General features: G+C 42.1%; 1 long non-coding RNA gene across 1 annotated transcript in view; it reads left to right on the forward strand.

Moving 5' to 3' along the window:
• Window positions 1–17,993, forward strand: part of LOC139829076 (uncharacterized) — a 96,641-nt gene extending 78,648 nt beyond the window's left edge. The window contains exon 4 of the long non-coding RNA XR_011741296.1: window positions 16,936–17,993. This is a non-coding gene — a long non-coding RNA (uncharacterized lncRNA). The remainder of the gene's footprint in view (window positions 1–16,935) is intronic.
• Window positions 17,994–19,547: the final 1,554 nt, after the last annotated feature.

Here is a 19,547-nt window from a genome sequence, read left to right on the forward strand (position 1 = left end):
AGGTGTTTGTGGTTGTGTGCTTTTTGCTTTTGAATATAGCATTTTATCGTAATGGTGGGATTATTATCATTTCCTGGGTAAGATTTGTGTTGTGATTTCTGGTGTGTTCCTGGCACTGGGTCCTCAGGAAGGAAAGACTCAGAGTGTTGGTGCAACCCCAAAAGAACGTGCAGCGTGGAGAAGGGAGGGAGTGAGCACTTAGGCATTGCGGGAATCCCATAAGGAACAGCATTTAACCGTCGCAGAAATACCATAAGGAACAGCATCTAACCATTATATAAATCCCATAAGGAACAGTCTTGATTTCAGTAATGCCGTAGTGAACCCACCTTTTCCTTGTTTTCACTGTAGATTCAACTGTTATTGCCATCCAGAGAGGAATTGCAATTTTCCCAGCCTAGAAACCTTAAAATACTGCTAATAACCCATCATTCTGATGTCAAGAAAGCCATAATCATTCTAAGTATGGCTAATGTGCAATTACACAGAGGCTGCCCTCCTTCAACAGTCCTTTTTAAGTTCTCACAACACAGAGAGGGCAAATCTTGTGGCGCCAAGTTGGGGAGATCAAAGGGCCCTGGCAGTAGTGAGGATTTTAAAGTGCCAATAATATCAGAAAAAGGAGAATCCACGAAAACGAGCATCTTCACCATGGATGTTCTCAGGAAGTATGTTTGTCATTCTTGAGATATCCAAAATATCCAATCTCAGAGCAGCGACCCATGGAAGAAAATTCAGGATCCAACTAAATAAAATACAGCCACCTGTAGATATACACTTATATGCATACGTCTTACACACCGTGTAGATGTACACTTATACATACGTCTTCAGGTACAGAGGATATGTCCCGACTATATGATGAGGTGTTTATATGTATTTATGTGCAGAGATCTATACAACACAAGTGTGCTATATGTGCACACAAGTGTCTGTGTTATATGTTTAAACACTCTAATGGTGGCCAGCGCTGAGTGTCTTATAACAATTAGTGTAATACTTGAAGTGAGACTCTAATTGAGAGGGGATGTCAGGGAAGGGTCGAAATCTGAAACATCAGAGGCCTTAGATGGACCCCCCTGACTCTTCAGATGGTATTTGCTGTATGTACAAGAACAAGTGGAAGATTTACACCATTTCTGTCAATCTCAGACACACATGGATACAGAGAGAGAAAAAGAAAGTCTTCATTTGTGAACTTTCTGAATAAGGTAAAAGTAGGATTTTTTTAAAAGGGAATTGTTGAAAACGGCCTAAGAATAAAACTTTTGAACGCTGTTTCCTTTTTTTCTTCAGTATGAACAAAAGCTCTAGAAGCTGTAGCCTTTAACCTTTTTGGGTCTTTCTGTTGGTTTTCTGCAGAGATTTACATGAGAGATGTTCTTTTCTGTTGGAGCTGGTTGATACCGGTGGCGATCACGTCAGCGCAAGGGCCCGTCTCTCCGGATCGGAGACACGGGGCTGAGTAAAAGCTGGTTCTCAGCGGTGGATGGCACGTGGGAATATCTCTGTCCTCTTCAAATGTACCGTTCTTGGATGTTTTTGCATTTCAGGGCTAACGCTTCACTACTTGGGTGCATCCAAAGCTCAGCATTCGGGTCCAACTCTGCAATCCGGACAGGGCAGCTACTAGAATAGAGTATAATATAAATGCAGGTGGGTTTTGCTCATGCGTTTAGAGACAAGAATGGAAACCTTCTTTAAATTGTACAGACAAATCCTGAAGCGAACGGTCCTATTGTCTGAGTAAATTCTTGCCCTGTTTGTGCCTTTGGGAAAGTCGCTCAGTACCGGAGCACAGGAATTCAGGAGGCACAATGCTCATAGGTGGAATTGAACATAAAGTCCCCATCCCTTCCCTGTATTAAAGACTTGGTGGCGTCTTTTATGTGAATAAATAATAATAGTCTAGGCAAATGCTGGCCTTTCTGATTTAAAAATAAAATCCCGTTCCATTTAATAGGTCAAGGATTTAATTTATTTGCCATAATGGATTATTTTTTTTTCAAATTCCAGCTAAATTACTTTTTCCACTTGCTGCATATTTATCTAGCAGCTTGACCGTTTCTTTCTTTGTTGCCACTCGAGACCTGCTTTCCAAACTGAATTCATGTTATTTCCCCTCCAGCAGGAGGGATTATTGAACTACCAGGAGGAGCAGATGAGCGGTTGCACCGTGTTTCACTGCCTGACGTTACATCCTCCTCTTTCCCCCCAGCTCTCACTTGTCAATGGTTGCCAAAGTTGATTTTGTGCCATTATCTGGGTTAGTAGCAGTGACCGCTGAGCTGACAACAGCTACTGATGTGCTTTGTCACATTTGCTTTGAATACTCTGATAAGAACAGGTAGGGTAATGTATTCTCCTGATCTTCCTTCACATTTTTGTTTTTCTCTTGTAATCCTGATTTTAATTTTATAAGTTCATTCACTTTCTTCAGAAAGATACCTTTCAATACATATTTTCAGTAGTCAAATGTATGGTCCCATTCTAGAAATAATCTATTTTCTTTCATGCTATTTGTTAGAATTGTTGCGTTGCTGTATTACTTCTGATCTATTAGTGCAAAGCTTAAAACACAAAATATGAATAGACAGCAATGAACACTGACATCTTAATTTCTCATGAGCATAACAAAATAGAATAAAACATCCTCTGAGGTGGATACTTCAGTGTTATGGATATATCCATGGAAAAATGTAATAATGACCATGGTCAGGTGAAAGCATTAATTCTGCATTTTATATGTTGTGGTTTTTAAGTTGTTACTCCTACAGCTTCCTTGCTGAAAAGAAATTCAGCTTGTGGACAATAAGACAACTTTGCTGGACAGGTATTGTTACATTAGTGTCTGTACTTAAAGTCAGAAGACTCAGAACAGTGCAAATAGCCTGCAAGTCTGTCGGTTGATTATCTTCCACGGAATCCCAGGTTTGCCGAGCCTCATCATTGTGCAGATTCCTACAGGTAACCACTGCTTAGTTGGTTCTTCTGCAGGGAGAAGTTTCTCGTTAAAAGTTTTGCCTTGTTGTTTTTGGGAGGCGAGGGAATGTTAAGTACAATACAGAAAAAACTGCCCCCTGATAAATGTGTTCTTAAAAAAAATCACCATGAGTTGCTTCGTCCACTTCCCTCACTGGTTTCTCAAACTGGTTTCTCGTTGCTTCTGGCTCCCCCGGGGAGCCCGGTCACCTCAGAACAGAACTGATCTGCTTCTGGTGTCCCCATTTCCATCTTCTCAGACGTATTGAGCTCTTCGGAGGTTGAGTTGCGGATCAGCAATCAAACAGGACATGTAAGTCGAATGGGTGTTAATTAATTAAAGTGTTCATTCACAATGCAGTTGTAGTGATACCAAACGGGATGTGCTGCACAAAATGATATTCTAGTGATTGTCCCTGCGGTCTTTTCCGAACAGCTCATCTTTTTTCATGGCTCCGGGTCCTGGTTAGTCAACTGCTACTCTGATACTTTTGCTGGTGTAAACAAAACTTGCATGGTGAACGGCAATTTCTGTGCTTCCATGGAGAGCATATACACAATGCTGCTGTACATCTCATCCTCGGGGCTCCTCTGTAGGCTCATAAATAGGCATTAAGCCCTATTTATGCCTATTCATCCCTGTTCATTGACATGGAATACAAGAATGCGCTGGTCCTGCTATTTTTTTCCCATGTTATAATTACACTGAGCAACTCCAAGTTTCAACACAGTGTGAAGAAACGTGTATGTGCAACAGGGCTCCGGGGACACTGGTTTTTGGCAACGTGCGATTGGCATTCGCAACGCCAAGGTGGGTACGGGTGGGTTTGGTGGAACGAGGTTTACCTGGTTCAACTGCTTTTCTTTGGATCCAGTTCCGTGTTTGGTGGTGGAGCAGAGCTCCAGCTGACTTCAGTTAAGAGGTTGGCCTGAGTACGCACTAACGTAGTGAGTATTTTGAGGTGTTAACATCAGAAGTTTCATATGTGTGTGGAGGCAGAAGCTGTTTTCATACAGGACAGTGAAGCAAACCCATGAAGTGTTCCCAGGCTGCTCAAGTCCAAGATCCACCCAAAAGGAGCAACGTTTGGGTCCTGGAGGAGAGGAATTCCGCAACTACCACCAACCGGGACTTGTCTGTCCAATTAATAACCAGGAAAAAATGCCAATATAAAAGAGAACTGGTAGTGATCCTACTATTAAAGCATGAAATATTTTGTAGCACAGGAGCACTAAGTCAGACTTCACTAAAGCATTTGAAATTAGGACCTTTTTAAAAAAATACAGCAGTTTGAAGGGGGAAAAAAAGCTTCAAAGCTGCTTTTTCTCCCCCTTGGAAACCTGCTGGTGTTAGGATAAAATGAACAGAGAAAAGGGGAAGGTTTGCCTTCTAATAAAGCATCTGTTGCCCACTTTGAACATTTCTTACTTCTTTGTGAGTGTGTCTCTTCAGTTATGGCGACTACTGACAATGAAGAACAGAGGTATAGAAAAAGACAATATCTGTTATATAGCCAATATTTCTGATTTCATGTCACTTTGAACAGAATCTTCATTTGCCCACATGCTGTGTCCAAAAGGCATTTCTTTGTTGGCTGATCCAAAGATGCAGTAAGATGCTCAAAAAAGTAAACTGCGGGAATCTGTTCAATAAGAAAGATAAAAACAAATCTTACCATTCACTCAGTGCACTGCTAGCACTTTTAACTTCAGCCTATGCTGCATAAAAACTGAATTCAAATGACTTGTGCTTTTCCTCCCCCTTTCTTTTAATGTTGTTAATTCCGGTCGTTGACTGGAGATTTCCTTCATCTTGGAAAGAAAAGGTAATAAAATAAACAACTTCACTCAGATTCAAAATGTGAGACGGAGCGGGAGGTGCATGTGCATCTCTGGAGGGTTTTGAGACCTGGGGACAGATCTTGGCACTGAATTTTGGCTGGTGTAGCCGAGGTTTGTGGCCACCCTCCCCACATCTGCAGCCGCTCACAGCGGGGTGTTCTCAGATTTAGCTGAGGTTCTCACCTGAGCGATGCAGCAAAGGGGTGGCCGGACCTCAGACACGTTATTTTTCCATCTTACGCTGACAATTTGAGGCAGAATGGGAGGAGATGGTGTTCCAAGGGCTGCATTCATCTCTGCGCTTGTCCTGCTTGCGGTGGAAAAACTCCGCTCATGACTGGCCATTATGCAAAGGCCAAGTGACGAAATGTGAACTTAAAGTTTGACCTAATTCAACTGAGTTTAATGAAAAAAAAAAAAAGCTACATTCATTTTAAATGGATATAGGTAACTAGGAAGTTTTGAAGAGACAAACATTTAGATTTTTGAATTATTTACAGTAGAGAAGGTTACAAAGATGACTTCTTTGCAGTCCTTTATTTTGGTACTCATTAGCTCTCAGAACTCTCTCCTCAGGTTCTTTCCTACTTTAGCTTCAAGTCTGTTTCAGAGTTTGAAGAAAAGCACTTGTAGGTTGTGGTGTGTGGTTTTACTCGTGGGGTTTTACATGTGTGTTTTCTCTTGTGAATCACACCACTAGTGAATGGGAGGAGGGCATTTGTGTGTCTGGGCAGAACTCAATCAGGAGTTGTAGGGCACTCTTTTCAACAAGGATGTGTTTAATTACTCAGATTTAGTTAACGACAAAGATTTCCTGTATGCCTGAATGTTAAAGATGCTCGTATAATACAATAGTGAGAGCGCTTAGCACATGGATGTAATTATTACAGTTGAATTTTCTTGTGACTACAGCCTAGTACTATGAGTCATGTGAACTATTACGCTGGATCTTTAAATATTCAGGCTAGCTCTCATTTCTCGCTGGCAATATCTTGACTCTAAGACATGGGGCTTGCTTGTGAAAGGAGTTAAGGCAGGTTGTCTAGAAATTGCATGTCTTGGATGCTGTATTGTATTTGTGTGAATGAGGCCTCGTGCTGATAAAGAGAAAACAAGGTGTGTGTGTAGCTTGCCAATGACAGAAACAATTGCTGTGATATAGACGGAAATGGAGGTTGATTTTAGCAGCAGTGTGGTTCATTCCACAATACGATACAAAAATTGGCATAGAGAATCAAACATGCCATCAGTCACATTTAGTGTCAGAGGCAGCACAGGCTTGTGCAAGAAAGAACCTGGTGATGTGGTCCTGCTCTTTGAACTTAATGGGGAGCTGGTTGGTGCTGATGGAGCAGGGCTGGGCCTTGCAGAATAACCTATTCCTACAGGCAAAAGTGTCCGGTAACCCCTTCTGGAATCGTGGTTGGCTTAGAAATAGGCTGATGAGGACTTGGATCCCTTCTAATAATAACTTAACCTGCTTACTTTGTAATGATGTTCTTGTAAATATCCAATTCCTTTTTCGTTCTCATTCATGTTTCAGACTCAAATTTGTCATTTTGCTGTGAGCTCCGTAAGTTTAAGAACTGGTTTTTTACATTTCATGGATTTGTTTTATATTTATGCCTTTTCTTTTAAATTCACTTTACTTTTGTATGTGTTTTAAGAGAGCAAACAAGAAAATTCACTCTGTTATCCATATCCTTCATTACAGCCAAATCCCTTTTAACGTTACCTCTTTCATTCTCTCCACAACATAGGGGAATTTGCCCGAGTTTTAAGTAAGTTTACCTAGGATAAGACCTGTGTCAGCTCGCAAAAATTTAGGAGAGTTTGAAAGAATAGTCTGAAAATAGAGTTTCTAGAATATTTTCTGTTGATTCTTCAATCCATTTGTACGTTTCTTACTGAGAAGTTAAAATACTAATAATGGCAGCCCTGGAACCACGAAGAAGCGATGCATCCACTTCACATAGGTGTCTGAGAAATGTCTAGAAGATCCTGGCCCTTTGAGGAGAGGAGACAGAATCTTTGGAAACACAGGTCTGTGCGTGGCAAACGAGATGGACCAGCAGTTGCTCCCATTCGATCTTGAGCATCTTCCCTGGAATTCCTTGGTGTGCTTTCCTGAGGGGAATTCTGAATTCTGCGTCCCTGCTCTCCAGTCAGGAACGTCACTCAGAGCGGATGTATGTCCTGTAATGGATTAGTTATCTGTTCGTGGCAAATAGCAGCGCTTGTGATCAAGTGAGCAGGGTCATAGATTCTCTTGATCAAATCAGCAGAATCTGATTGCGCCTCTGATGAAGAACATCCTTTGAAGGGGATCAGCACTCAGGTAATTCAATTATCTTCTTTCTGGAGAGTTCAGCTTGAAAGGAGACCGTTTACTCGCCTACAGAGGTGGAAGATACTGGTTCCATTATGACCCATCTGGTGACTTCATGTCAGCCTCAGAAAAAAGGAGTACATGAAGATTATTTACTGTGTCTGAGAGGTAAAGAGGTGGGGTTTTTTGTTACACTGTAGATTAAATAGATGTGATAATGTCTCTAAAATGGATCTTTTATGATATCCATCTGCGTCTGACCCTTACTACGCTTCTAGAAATAATGAACAGTTCCGAAGTTTAACCTTAAGCTGTAGTATAACTCTTCAGAATGCTACACAGCTCAATTTTTTATCTACATTTGCTTGTCAGCCCGTTTTTTAGCTCTTATCCATCTCACAGTTCTGGATGGAAGGCCATTTCTCAAACCAGGTATCACTCCTCTTTCTTCTCTCCTTTTACATAGTGCTGAAAGTTTCCAAGAGTAATCTGGGGATTATTTTTCCACGCTTCTTCTTTCCCAGGAGCGTGTCAACATTTCTTATTTCACTATTATAACAGATCAAGAGTTCTCATTAGGTACCAATAGAACTTTAATACAAAGAAGTGCTGCCAAATGCTATTTTAAAGCTGAAAACTCACAAGAAAGTGATGCAAAAAAGCAAAAGTGCTCAAATTGAAAATGTCATTGAAGGACTTGAATTATATGATCATTTTCCTTCTTGAACAGGAACTTCTCGGTGTGGTTTATACTGTAGATATATATGAAGTTTGTAGCCCCGTTCCCCAGTGCAAGGGACAGGAGCTTCAGACAAGGCCCATCGAAGATCCTCTCGGTACTGAAATCTTTCTTCAGTTCTCAGTTAAGGAGAAAGGAGATCAAAGTGGTGAATAATTGCTCTGTACCATGACAGATTTCATCCTGAGAGCATCAGGAAGACTCCAAATAGATGGAAGAGATTTTTCTTCAGATGTGGAGATAGTATAAAAATGTGGTAAAACAAAATAATTCACTTGTTCTTTTTTTCTTCTACTCCACGACACCCTTTTATAATCTTCCTTTTCTTCTTCTCAATGGGTAGATCAGATACTAGGACTTGATATTTCTCTTTAATGTGGGTCCGATGCCTCTAAGATCTCACAGCTAAATGAAGGCTGAATGAGTGAGAAGATGGCACACTAAGAAAAAGGAAAAGTCAGCCTTCTAAAACAACTCTGAAAGTAGCAGCCTCTTCCTGTGGCCTGCAGAACATCTGAATGGAGAGGAAGATGTGAAGGTATCATATTTATTAAATCAGTTCTTATCAGTGGACACCAAGGAGCATACGACAGCAGTGCTTCTTGAAGGGGTAGCATTAATACACACAGTGTATCTTTGTAGTTAACTTGAATTACTTGAGGTTTCACTTTAGATGTCACACCGTCCTTTGCTGGTGGACGTTCAGTGGCCATTGGTAGGTCCCCAGGTTCACTGTTTGTAAGAGTTGACAAATCCTGCCAAGTACATGTTTCTAGCCATAAAGCGGAATGATAAAAATGGAAATACCTGAAGGAAAATGAAGAATAGCCTTTGAGAGTTTTAAAGGAACAGTCTCCTTAGGACCGTGTGGAATTTCTGAAAGAATTCTTTAAACCTCTCGCTGTGAAAAAATGCCTTTTTTTGTGAAAAGGAAAATGGGCCCATAAAAGTGTACTGAGGATTTAATATTTCTTCTTTCTTCCCTCTTCAGCTGGTGTCACTTGTGTCCCCTCCTTGCTCTTTAGGCTCCTCCATGTTTGTCCGCAGCCCCTTTGAGATGCCTTCTGGGATAAGAAATGTTGCTCTGTACACTTTTGGTGGGAACGTGCAAGCGGAGACAAAGGCTTCAGGCTCCTCCCTCTGGTTTTGTGCATTAGTTTTGTCTCTTCTAGGTGGCCTATGAGACTAACCCAAACTAATGAAAATGTCCACAACCTTCCAGAATGTAATAATCTTCCATACACACCTATACACTCACTTTTGTGTTAAAGATGTTTCTGAAATTGTGAAATCAGGAATTTAATATGCGAACTTAATTTGACTCTTCTGTCCATCCCCTGGCTCTGTTCGGTAGCCATCTCACCTGCTCTACATTTCCAATCTCCTGGGGCCATGTTTCTATGTATCTCAAAGTATGGTATGGAAACCACTTTATCTGAACGATGTGAGGATTCATTTTCCTCATGGAGTATGGTTGCAGCACCCTATTTCCATAGATTAAAGTTAATTTAGGTATATTTTCAGGACAAAAGGAATGAATTCCGTTCTGCTCTCCAGACTATGATCTACACTCATGACTAAGGCATTATATTGTTTGCTAGCTCCTTAGTCTGTATCTTGCAACTCAAGGAAGTCTATAAGAAACAAATGCTCTTGATTCTGTTTTTGCATGTCCTTTTTTCTTGGCTATAACTATATATAACAACAATTAAAATTAAAAACCAACAGATTTTCTTCCAGGTACAGATAGTCCTAGTGGCCAGAAAGATCCTTTGTCCCCAAAGAGGAGTTTGTGCATCCTTTAACGAAATGAAGACCATTCTAATCCACTTCTCCACTTCCTGCTGCAAGGAGTGCTGAACGCTGGTTTTGCTTATAGCAAAGGAAGTAAATTTTGTGCTTAACTACTCTAACACCTGGGAGAAACCGATTTGTGCCATCATTAAAATCCTTGAAGTGGCTTGAAGTGTGAAGTTACATTGATTCCCAAGAGTGGGTGTAAGTATTTACAGGACAGTTTTTGGTCCTGTTCCATTGTGGTGGCCCCTTCCCCATCTGAACTGTGTGTTTCAACTGTGTGAACCTGGGCATGAGGATGGAATTTACTTTGCCGTCTGTCTATTATGTAAACTGGGTTAGACCAGACCGGGCTGCTGGTTCCAAGATGTCTCTAAAGCACCTACTGCAATAGCGTCCTAGTCTTGGTTAAGTCTCCAAGTTCCTAACTTACCATTATTAAATATAATAATGAATATATTAACTAGTCATCAGCATTTTACCAACACAGTCGTCTCTAGGAAGCAGTTAGTGTGGGAGCTGCAGGATGACATTTTGGTTTTTTGGCCGTAAGCAGCACCACCACATGCAGGTCAAGCTCTGTTAGGCCTGTTGAGTCGACACCTCAGCCTCCATCACAAACATCTCCCACGGAGTAATAATAAGTTGCTTTGGCACACTTGACCTAATTTAATGATGACTTTTCTACTCAGCTGAATCTCATGATAGTATTTTCCTCAAAGTGCCCAGACTCTGAGAGTTCCAGACTTACTGCTAAAGCAAAGGTCTATTAACTTGGTTATTTTATGTAAAAGTTCACAGCTATATGTGATATAAACCCATGTAAAGTATTTTGAAGGGGAAAACTATAACAGGAAAGGAAAAAAAAGTTGCTTAACTGTTTTTTTGCTTCTACTGCTGCTGGAGGAGTAAAGTCCATGTAGTATAGTGGAGATGGGAGTTGTGTTACAGTATGAGTGTGACCACGGAGTTATTCCATTGAAAGCCATGGGATGCTGACGAGACACAGACGCGTGAATGCGGGAGCGGTAACCGAGCAATGAGGACGTTAAGTGGATGAGACTGCTGGAATGGAAACGAGAATCATTAACTGCAGGCGTCAGGATTTTGACGTGTGACTGTGACTTTAGGCAGTTTTGCAACTGATACCAAAAAGAGGAAACATCCTATTAAAAGAAAAAAGTTTTCAAACTTTGCAGACCAAAAATATGAGCTATTAAAATAAATCCCCGAGAACACCCCTACAGTTTCCATATGTTGTGCTTTAGGAATGGAGGTGGTTTGCAGTGGAGTGGCCGGACTGACCCCGCGGGGCTCGCGACTCCTGTCTGATGGGCCAATGAAACGGGTGCTTAATTCTCTTCTTTCTCTCTGTATGTATCTTACAGCAACTCGGAGTCATTAGTGGACTGCCTGCTGCAGGCATCTCCAGGCTTTACACAATCTGGCAGGCTCGGTGTCACTGGAAAGGAGATCTAAATCAAATCACAGCGAAGAAGAAGAGAAACTTCTTTTATGAGAGCTGTCACCTTGCTTTTAAAGATGGCTGGGATTTGAAGTGGGAAAAAAAGCATTCAGAAAGAATGTATTTCCATAATCCTGCACACTTTTTCTAGCTTGAAATATTTTATCATTGTACGGGGAGTCTTCCTTTGTCTCTTTAGTCTCTGTGACCTTGGATGCAACTTTGCACCCCGTGATGTGAGGAATCTTCACCCATCCCGACTGTCTCCCACGGGGGGCTGGATTGGATGAGATCGAAGGTCCCTTCCAACCCAAACTACTCTATGATTCTATTTAAAGCATCCCTTGTGTCCTTTTGAGGAAACCCGGCTCTACCAGATGGAGGAATTGCAAACTCTGCCCCAACAGCCATTCCCCCCAGGTGTGCAATTAATGTACTTTCACCAGTACATTTATCTTATTTTAAAACAAACCTATTTTTAACTATTCATCTTGATGTCAATGTCTAAATCCATTCTACTTAGTGTTCCTCTTAATCTTGAGTTAATACCTTATTTTTTAAAATTCTATTTAGCATTAAGTGTTTATCATAACAGGCATTGGAGGAAATGACATTTGCATTTCTGAAAAGCATTTGCATGTTGGAAAAACACTCCTGGATTAGGTTGAAACACTTATATCTTGGATTGAAAGCATTACACTTGTTTCTTAAATTTGTAAGCTGTTGCTTCCCCACCAGGATTTTATTTTGTGATAGTTTTGTAGTGATCTTAATTCTGAGAAAACATGGTTTCTTCATGAATTGTGTGAACTGTTTGAGAGTGTTCTTAACAAAACCAGGACATCAAGCTGGTGAAGTCTGCATCTTAGCGCAAGTCTGTACTTAACTTTTGTGTTTAGAAATTGTCCTTGAAGCTCTAATATTCAATTATGCTATTTAGCTTTGAGCATCAAAGAAATAATTACGTTTTTTCAATGTGACACCTGGTGCTTGTGAGTGTATTGATGAACGGCCGATCCGCTGCCCGTCGGGACACCCTGGACCATGGGCGATGCATCACCACAGAGCCTCTCCTGCCCTTGTCCTAAGCCAGCAGGGAACAGTCCTCAGAGTTCTGGTGTCTGAAATCTTTGTGTTCAATGCAATGCATTTCCCTCATCCTTTCCCTCGACCTTTTCTTCTCTATGCCCATCACTGTTTGAGGAATATCTTCTCCTTCGTGACTCTTTACAACGCCTGTTGATGGTTACCAACAGTTTTATTTTTCAATCATCTTCCAACAGGAAACCACAAAGGGCCTAATTCTGATATCAGGATTTAAGGACACTTGGTAGTTAAAAGAATCGAGACCTTAGAAAAGTGACTTCTCGTAGTAGTGGTAAAGCTGACCTGGAATATTTCTGACAGAAAGTCTTTTCTGTGAGATATTAAGCTAACAAGAAGTGTTAAACTCACGTGTCACACTTTGAAAGCCTGAGAGTTTAGGAGTGGGAAGCTCTCTGAATTCACAAGGAAGATGAAAAAGGAGAGAAACAGGAACAAGAGGGGAAGGATGAGGTGAGACAGATTTTCCTGCCCCTTTGTGGCCGAGGCAGAATAGAAACACTGGGCAGGTTTGGTTTTCTTTTTACTCAAGTAAGACTTTTAAAAATGGGGGGAAATAATGAAAAGCTGCATGTTAAAGGCTTCTGAAGCTTTCCAAGAGCTCCTCTTCAACCAGTTATACTTTCCTGTACAGAAACCAACATGGCCTGCAGTCTCTTGAAAGTTTTCTCTAACACATCTTTCCAGAGATTGCCAACTCCAAAGTGTAAATCTACAAGTATCTTTACAGTGTAAAGTTGATTCGGGAATATAAGTAGCTGTGTACTACTTGGAACTTTTCATGTGTTATAAAACTAATTAATTTATCTTTGAGCAAGTTCCAAAACCATGTGAATATTGGACAGCAGAATGAAGGTTGCTTGTGTATTGCTATCAGGTAGCTTGGATGGATATTTATTACTATGTCATCTTTTGGGCGAGTGCCTTAGAGAAGAGGACCAGGAGATGTCTGTCCATACGTGAGTGGGTGCTCTGAGATGTTCTGCCACATTGTGTTGTCCTCACTAAGTATGGAAAATTAATGATATGTGAAATAAATAAAATTATGACTGTATTTTCTGCTCTGTGGGCTTGCAGGGTGTATTTGAGTGACTTTTCTCAGGAACCGCAAAGGCTAAACGCTTTCTTTTGTTTTTGTGATTCTTATGTTATTAACTGGCTCCAGATGTTGTGACTGTAAGATAATAAGTATTGGGAGAGTTGTAACCCTATCGTTCATGTAGCAACGTTGGGAAGAGCGATGCGAAGAGGCTGAGAGCTGCTCCTTCCCTGGGAGGCAACACTGGTGGCAATTCCGTGTAGCTGAGAGAAGTCAAACGTGGCCACCGAGGATAATGAAAAATAGTTGGGGGTTTCTGTGCGCCCACCGACTGCACAGCGGTCATCAGGTTAAACGGGAGTAAATGGAAAGCAGAGGCATCTCACTTATTTTCGGCTTCAACACTGTGTACAGAGGTGCTTTAAGGGAACCTTTACAGAATGCATCTTTGAGAGGCCAAAGTTGGCTGTAGGCGGGAGAAAATGGACTCTGGAGTAATTTGCACGTGGGTAAAATAGATTCAAGCTTTGCATACTCTCTATGTGAGATCTGAGGTGTCTCATCTGTACAAAACCACGCCGTGCTGGTCTCACGCTGGCAAATGTGGGCTCTTGCAATGCCTGGGGATAGACCCACTGGCAGTGAAGTGTTTAAAGCACAGAGGTTTAAAAAGATGTCAGCAGAGTGATGGATTCTCCAGAAAACATCCCCTTTGAGAAAACACGTCATCGTGTATATTCTCCTCTATCAATTGTGCTGGTTTGTGGTTTAGAAATACTGCATGGAAATGGGATATTGGGATGGGGTTTGCCTCCTTGACTGTGAGAAGTCCTGGCTTAGCAGCAAAACTCAAGGCAGCATGTGAAAAGTCTGAGGAAATCAACGTGTCAGGTCATGGCAGACACACACGGTATTTGTGCGTTTAATGCTTCGTTTTGGTCTGGCTTATTAACGTGGCTGGGTTTTATCTGATTACCACACGGATGTTAGAGAACATGCACAGACTAACGCACATCGAGCTCTCCTTTTGTTGGAGTCTTTTGAAAAATAGCAGGGTATCAATTATTTCAACGCAAACTGCTGAAGTCAACTGTACTTCCAATGCAAATCCCTCCCGACGCTGGGGACGACAGTTGCTTTCACTGATGTGCAGGTATGGCTGTGCTTCAAGAGATTATACTGCAGGATTGGAATGGATTAAAGTGTTATCAGATTGCGCTGGGGCTTAGATTTATTGTAATGATTATGATTATTTCCTGTTTGCCCCCAGGCCGCTGTTGTGCTGCCCCATGAGTTCCACACTGTTGGTGCACTGTGAAAATCACCCTGTGTTGTAGCTGAGGCTGCACTGGCAGCACCTCAGTTCTGCTGATGGAGCTTGGGGTGTGTTTGGCCAGGTCCCCGAGATGAAAGGGGCACCCTGAACCAGCCACTCACCCATCAGACCCCCCTCATCAGACGGTCGCTGATGAGAAACACTACAGAATGTGTTTCCAGCTCTTCTCTGCGCTTGGGCAGCGTCTAAACCAGCCTAATTGTCTGCATGTGTATTGTTCTGCTGAAACGCTGTCAAGAAAACAGCCCATCTGGCTGGGTTTGAAAGTTAGGTCTGATCCTGGCAACCACCTAACTCGAGTTTAAATTCCATTGATATTTTAGGTGCGTGTTCTACTACAATGCACAAAGGAAAAATCGGCCACTTCATTCATCCAAGATCCCACTGGGTTAATGAAACGTTCTTCAAATAAAAAGCTTACTGGTGTGGTTTTTAGCTGAGTAATCAACGTAATGGTGTTGTTTTGAGAATACAACCTGCAAAAAGCGGGCAGAGTTGACAATTTATACTTCTGTCGGTAAAATGATATCTGCCTAGTTGTGTCATTGAAAAAAAAAAAAGTCATTAATGCATTTTAAACCTTTCACACCATTTGAAGAAAGGCTTATTTTGAATGTGCGTTATATCATAAGTCAGTTTTCCTGTAGCAACAAGAAGGAAGTTCTTAAAATGAATATAGATTCACTTTATACATTGTCACAAATGAAAACCAGGACTTGCTCAGCCTACGTTAGCATCTGATTGCTAACGTATCTCTAAAGATAAGCTTTAACTTAAAAATAAATTCTGGGAGCTTTTATTTGGCATTGTCCAAAGCGAATACATGTAACAGAAATGTATTTAACTACAATTCAAACTGGATGCCAGCCAGGCTGGTTGTGTTTGTTTGATAGCCTAAGTGACACATTTTGTGCTTTCTGGTTGCCCATATTTTTCGCATGCATTGAGGCTGGTTTTTGCCTACTGGGACTGAAGTTTTGGAGAGGAATAAAACAGTGTGTTCCTTGCTATTTACTTTAAAGAAAGCTACATGGAGGCTCTGATGTTTTTGGTAGGCACATGTGGAAAAAACATGTGTAATTGTACAGCTGCTCCAGAAGATTGTTCAGCTGTATATTGTAAGGGGAATAATATGGAGTATGGAACAAAATCAAGTATGTGTGAAAGTCCCATGGAGCCAAAGGTTTTTGTATGGAAATGCCCTCCTAACATACCTCGTGGGTAATTATGCAGACTGTTGCATGCATCTCTACAATATGAACATTTTGCTTTCGGTCTAGTCCAATCTGCTATATCCATGAGAACATAGAGAAAAAAATATATTGGTCATTTGCTAGATGTCTTAAGATGATGAAGTGGCTAATAGAGTCCAAGCAGGTGGAATATCATATCTGAGTTGCATGGGGCGGTCGGAATGTGATGTGTGTCTAGTAGCCTTCAGTTATTCTCATTTTCATTACAAGCTGAAAGTTCTTGGGATAAATTAAATACCCAAAAGGTATTTGGCATATATATGGCTTTTTAAATTTTTTGATCTTTCCAATGTAGTTCATCAAACAGTCCCATAAGGTACAACTCCTTGTTGAAGAGGACAGCAGGGTGACCATGAGCCAGCACTGGGCCCTTGTGGCCAGGAAGGCCAATGGTACCTGGGGTGGGTTAGAAGGGGGTGGTCAGTAGGTCAGAGAGGTTCTCCTGCCCCTCTGCTCTGCCCTGGGGAGACCACAGCTGGAATATTGTGTCCAGTTGTGGCCCCTCAGCTCCAGAAGGACAGGGAACTGCTGGAGAGAGTCCAGCGCAGCCACCAAGATGCTGAAGGGAGTGGAGCATCTCCCGTGTGAGGAAAGGCTGAGGGAGCTGGGGCTCTGGAGCTGGAGAAGAGGAGACTGAGGGGGGACTCATTCCTGGGGATCAATATGGAAAGGGGCAGTGTCAGGAGGATGGAGCCAGGCTCTTCTGGGTGACAACCAGTGACAGGACAAGGGGCAATGGTTGCAAACTGGAACACAGGAGGTTCCACTGAAAGAGGAGAAGAAACTTGTTGGGGGTGAGGGTGTCAGAGCCTGGCCCAGGCTGCCCAGGGAGGTTGTGGAGTCTCCTTCTGTGCAGACATTCAAACCCGCCTGGACCCCTTCCTGTGGAACCTCAGCTGGGTGTTCCTGCTCCATGGGGGGATTGCACTGGGTGAGCTTTCCAGGTCCCTTCCAACCCCTGACACTCTGGGATTCTGTGAAGGTGCTGCAGGAATGTGCCTTGTACTTGTGTAACCAGTTCTTTTTGGTTGTGTTTCTGTTTTTTGCAGATGGCGCATCAGTGCTTCAGGCGGCTCCTGCGAGCCTCAAAGGACAAGAAACCTCAGTGCACCGTAAAGCACCCATGGAGCATGGAGACACCCAGCAGCCTGGGCCACTGGGGAGCAGCAGCACCAACCACCCATTATGTTTCTGCCATCACTGAACTGCAAGAAGAAAAGATAAGAGGAGACTGAACAGTGGGACAGAGTTTAAGAAGCAAGTTTCTGGACTTGTTTCTGTGCTGTGTAAATAGAAAGTGCAGCAGGTGCACTGTATCTGCTATGATATATTAATATAAATAGAAAGAAGACATGAAGCAATGTTGGTAGGTTAGCACAGCACTCTAAGTATTCCATTAAAGTCAGTGGAGGTTAGATAACCAGATATTATTGCTGCAGAGATGGCCATGTAAAACAATGCCTGCCTTCTGTAGAGTGCTACCTTAGCAGCTTTTATCGGGAGGGATGTGTTTGCTGTGTTGTATGATGTGAGCCGCTCCTCTCTCCTAAAACATTCTGTAATAGTTCTGTGAATACTGCGATGCCCATTAATACTGGAAAATCTGTGATCAGCAGCACTGAGGAAGACTTACTTCTGTTCTACCACTGGCCAAATCCTGCCTGAGGTCATTTAGTTGCAATGCTAAGAAGAGGAATAATGAGTCTTGACTGTATTAATTTCAAGAAATTATGAAAGTTGCTCCTGTGCATCCCATTTGCTTATACAACTTGACTACAGTGTAGAGGTTGCTACAAAGATTTGTCTAATTTATGGAGAGTTGCGAGAACAACTTGAGACTCCAATTAGTGAGTCAAGGAAATGAATAAACAGTAGTTCCTTACTGTGATTGAGGGAGGCATAATACAGTTGAAAATGGTTACTCACATTTTGAGGACTACCTATGTAGTTCTTAATATTGTCTAATATAGAAGAGGGCAGAGAAGCCCTGGATAGTGATTTAGAGTGGTATTCTGATTTGGGCAGGAAAAAATGGCAAAACAGCAACACTTTATGCTTTGTTTCGAGTGTTTGTGTGCTTACGTCAGGTGGGTAAAATATTCAAGCTGATATTCTGACTGATATGACTGAATTCACATGTGTCACACCTGTGAAGGTTGATAGACACTTTGAAGGTAGGTCTGATCTGAAATACTGAGCGTATCTACAGATGTTCTAATTGTTTGCTCCCTCCATTAGGCTGGTGCGTGGGCCCCAGGGGTGTGAAATAGTGAAGTGATAAGTATTTTACTATTTAACACATTGCTTTAAGAATAAACAGGTGGGTCAGTTTCAGTGGAAAATGATGCTTTTTGAGGTAAAATCCCATTTTTGTGTGGATGGGGTTCATTTTGAAGAGCTAGCAGCTTAACTAAACTAAAATCATCTCCCAAAGGAACGCAGGCAATATTTGCAGCTAACCGTGCATTTTCTGAATGCTGCCAACTCTTCCCTTTGCAAACGGTTTCTGAAGTTCAAAGGAAGAATTTCCCCACTTTGGGGGTGTGTATTGCTGCCCTTAGTGTTGCTGGTAGTGGGGAAGAGTGGGAAGAGCCACAAATACAAATTTGTTTGCGTTATCCAGTGTAAAGCCATCTGCTTTTTGCTGTAACACGAGAGACGTCCAACTAGAGCAAATAGAGACAACACCATCGCTGCCCTAACAAAGGTCTGGGATTTCCAAAGGGTATTGATTTCTTTTTAATACTTCAAAGAAACCACCCAGCCTTCTCCGTCCAACTTTAGGCTTGAGATTTCTTTTAAGGCCAAGTTATGAACTGCTGAAACATAGGGGTTTATCACAGAACCCCCGGTGCAAGCTGAGCTCTGGCCATAGTACAATTTAAATTATTTATGCACAGCGCTGCGTTCAAACCATGTGCACATTTGTCCTTGTCAGTCAACAAGTGTTCTATTAATCAAACAGGAACCCTGGCGCGTTCATTACAAAAGTAAGAACATTGCATTTGGGATGGTATTTTTAGTGCTTTTGACAGACAGAGATTATTAAGCTGTCACTCCCTCTTTTCTGCCGACTCCCCTATCTTCCTCCCCTTCTTCTGCGATGCATTGTCATTTTATTATTAAGAGCACACTAATAGTTAAACGACAGGAACCCTAAACCCTGACTGGTTCACTGACATGACAGGTTATTTTTTCCCTCTATTCCCTGTCCAAGAACCCCCGCTGCTCCTCCCAGCATGCAGCGCTGGGTGACCCTTCACATCTGGCAGTGATTAATTGTCTTAGTGTCAGAGCCATCGCCTTCCTCCCTCTGATCCTCACTTACTTTGTTCTCCCTTTTAAAGCCAGTGTGCTGGAACCTTTTCTTCCCACTTTTAAATCTGCCCAGTATCCAGGATACTGTGTGTGTCTACTGCGATACAACTTGAAAGCGAGCGAAACAGTCAGTTATCTGGCCCTGAAAGTCTGGTCGTGGATTCAGAGGGCTTCTGTTCACCGGAGGGGTGTGCTTGAAAAACAGCGCTAAGCAGAGTGACACAGATCTTGTTGAGCTTGGTCCGGATCTCGGGTCCCTTCTGAGCAAACAATGCGATGATGGGAAACACCGTTTTGAGCGGGCGCGCACAGTGTTGCGTGGAGGGCTGTTGGCTGGAGCGTA

Source organism: Patagioenas fasciata, chromosome 13, assembly GCF_037038585.1.
Source record: "Patagioenas fasciata isolate bPatFas1 chromosome 13, bPatFas1.hap1, whole genome shotgun sequence".
NCBI classification, from domain to species: Eukaryota; Metazoa; Chordata; class Aves; order Columbiformes; family Columbidae; genus Patagioenas; species Patagioenas fasciata.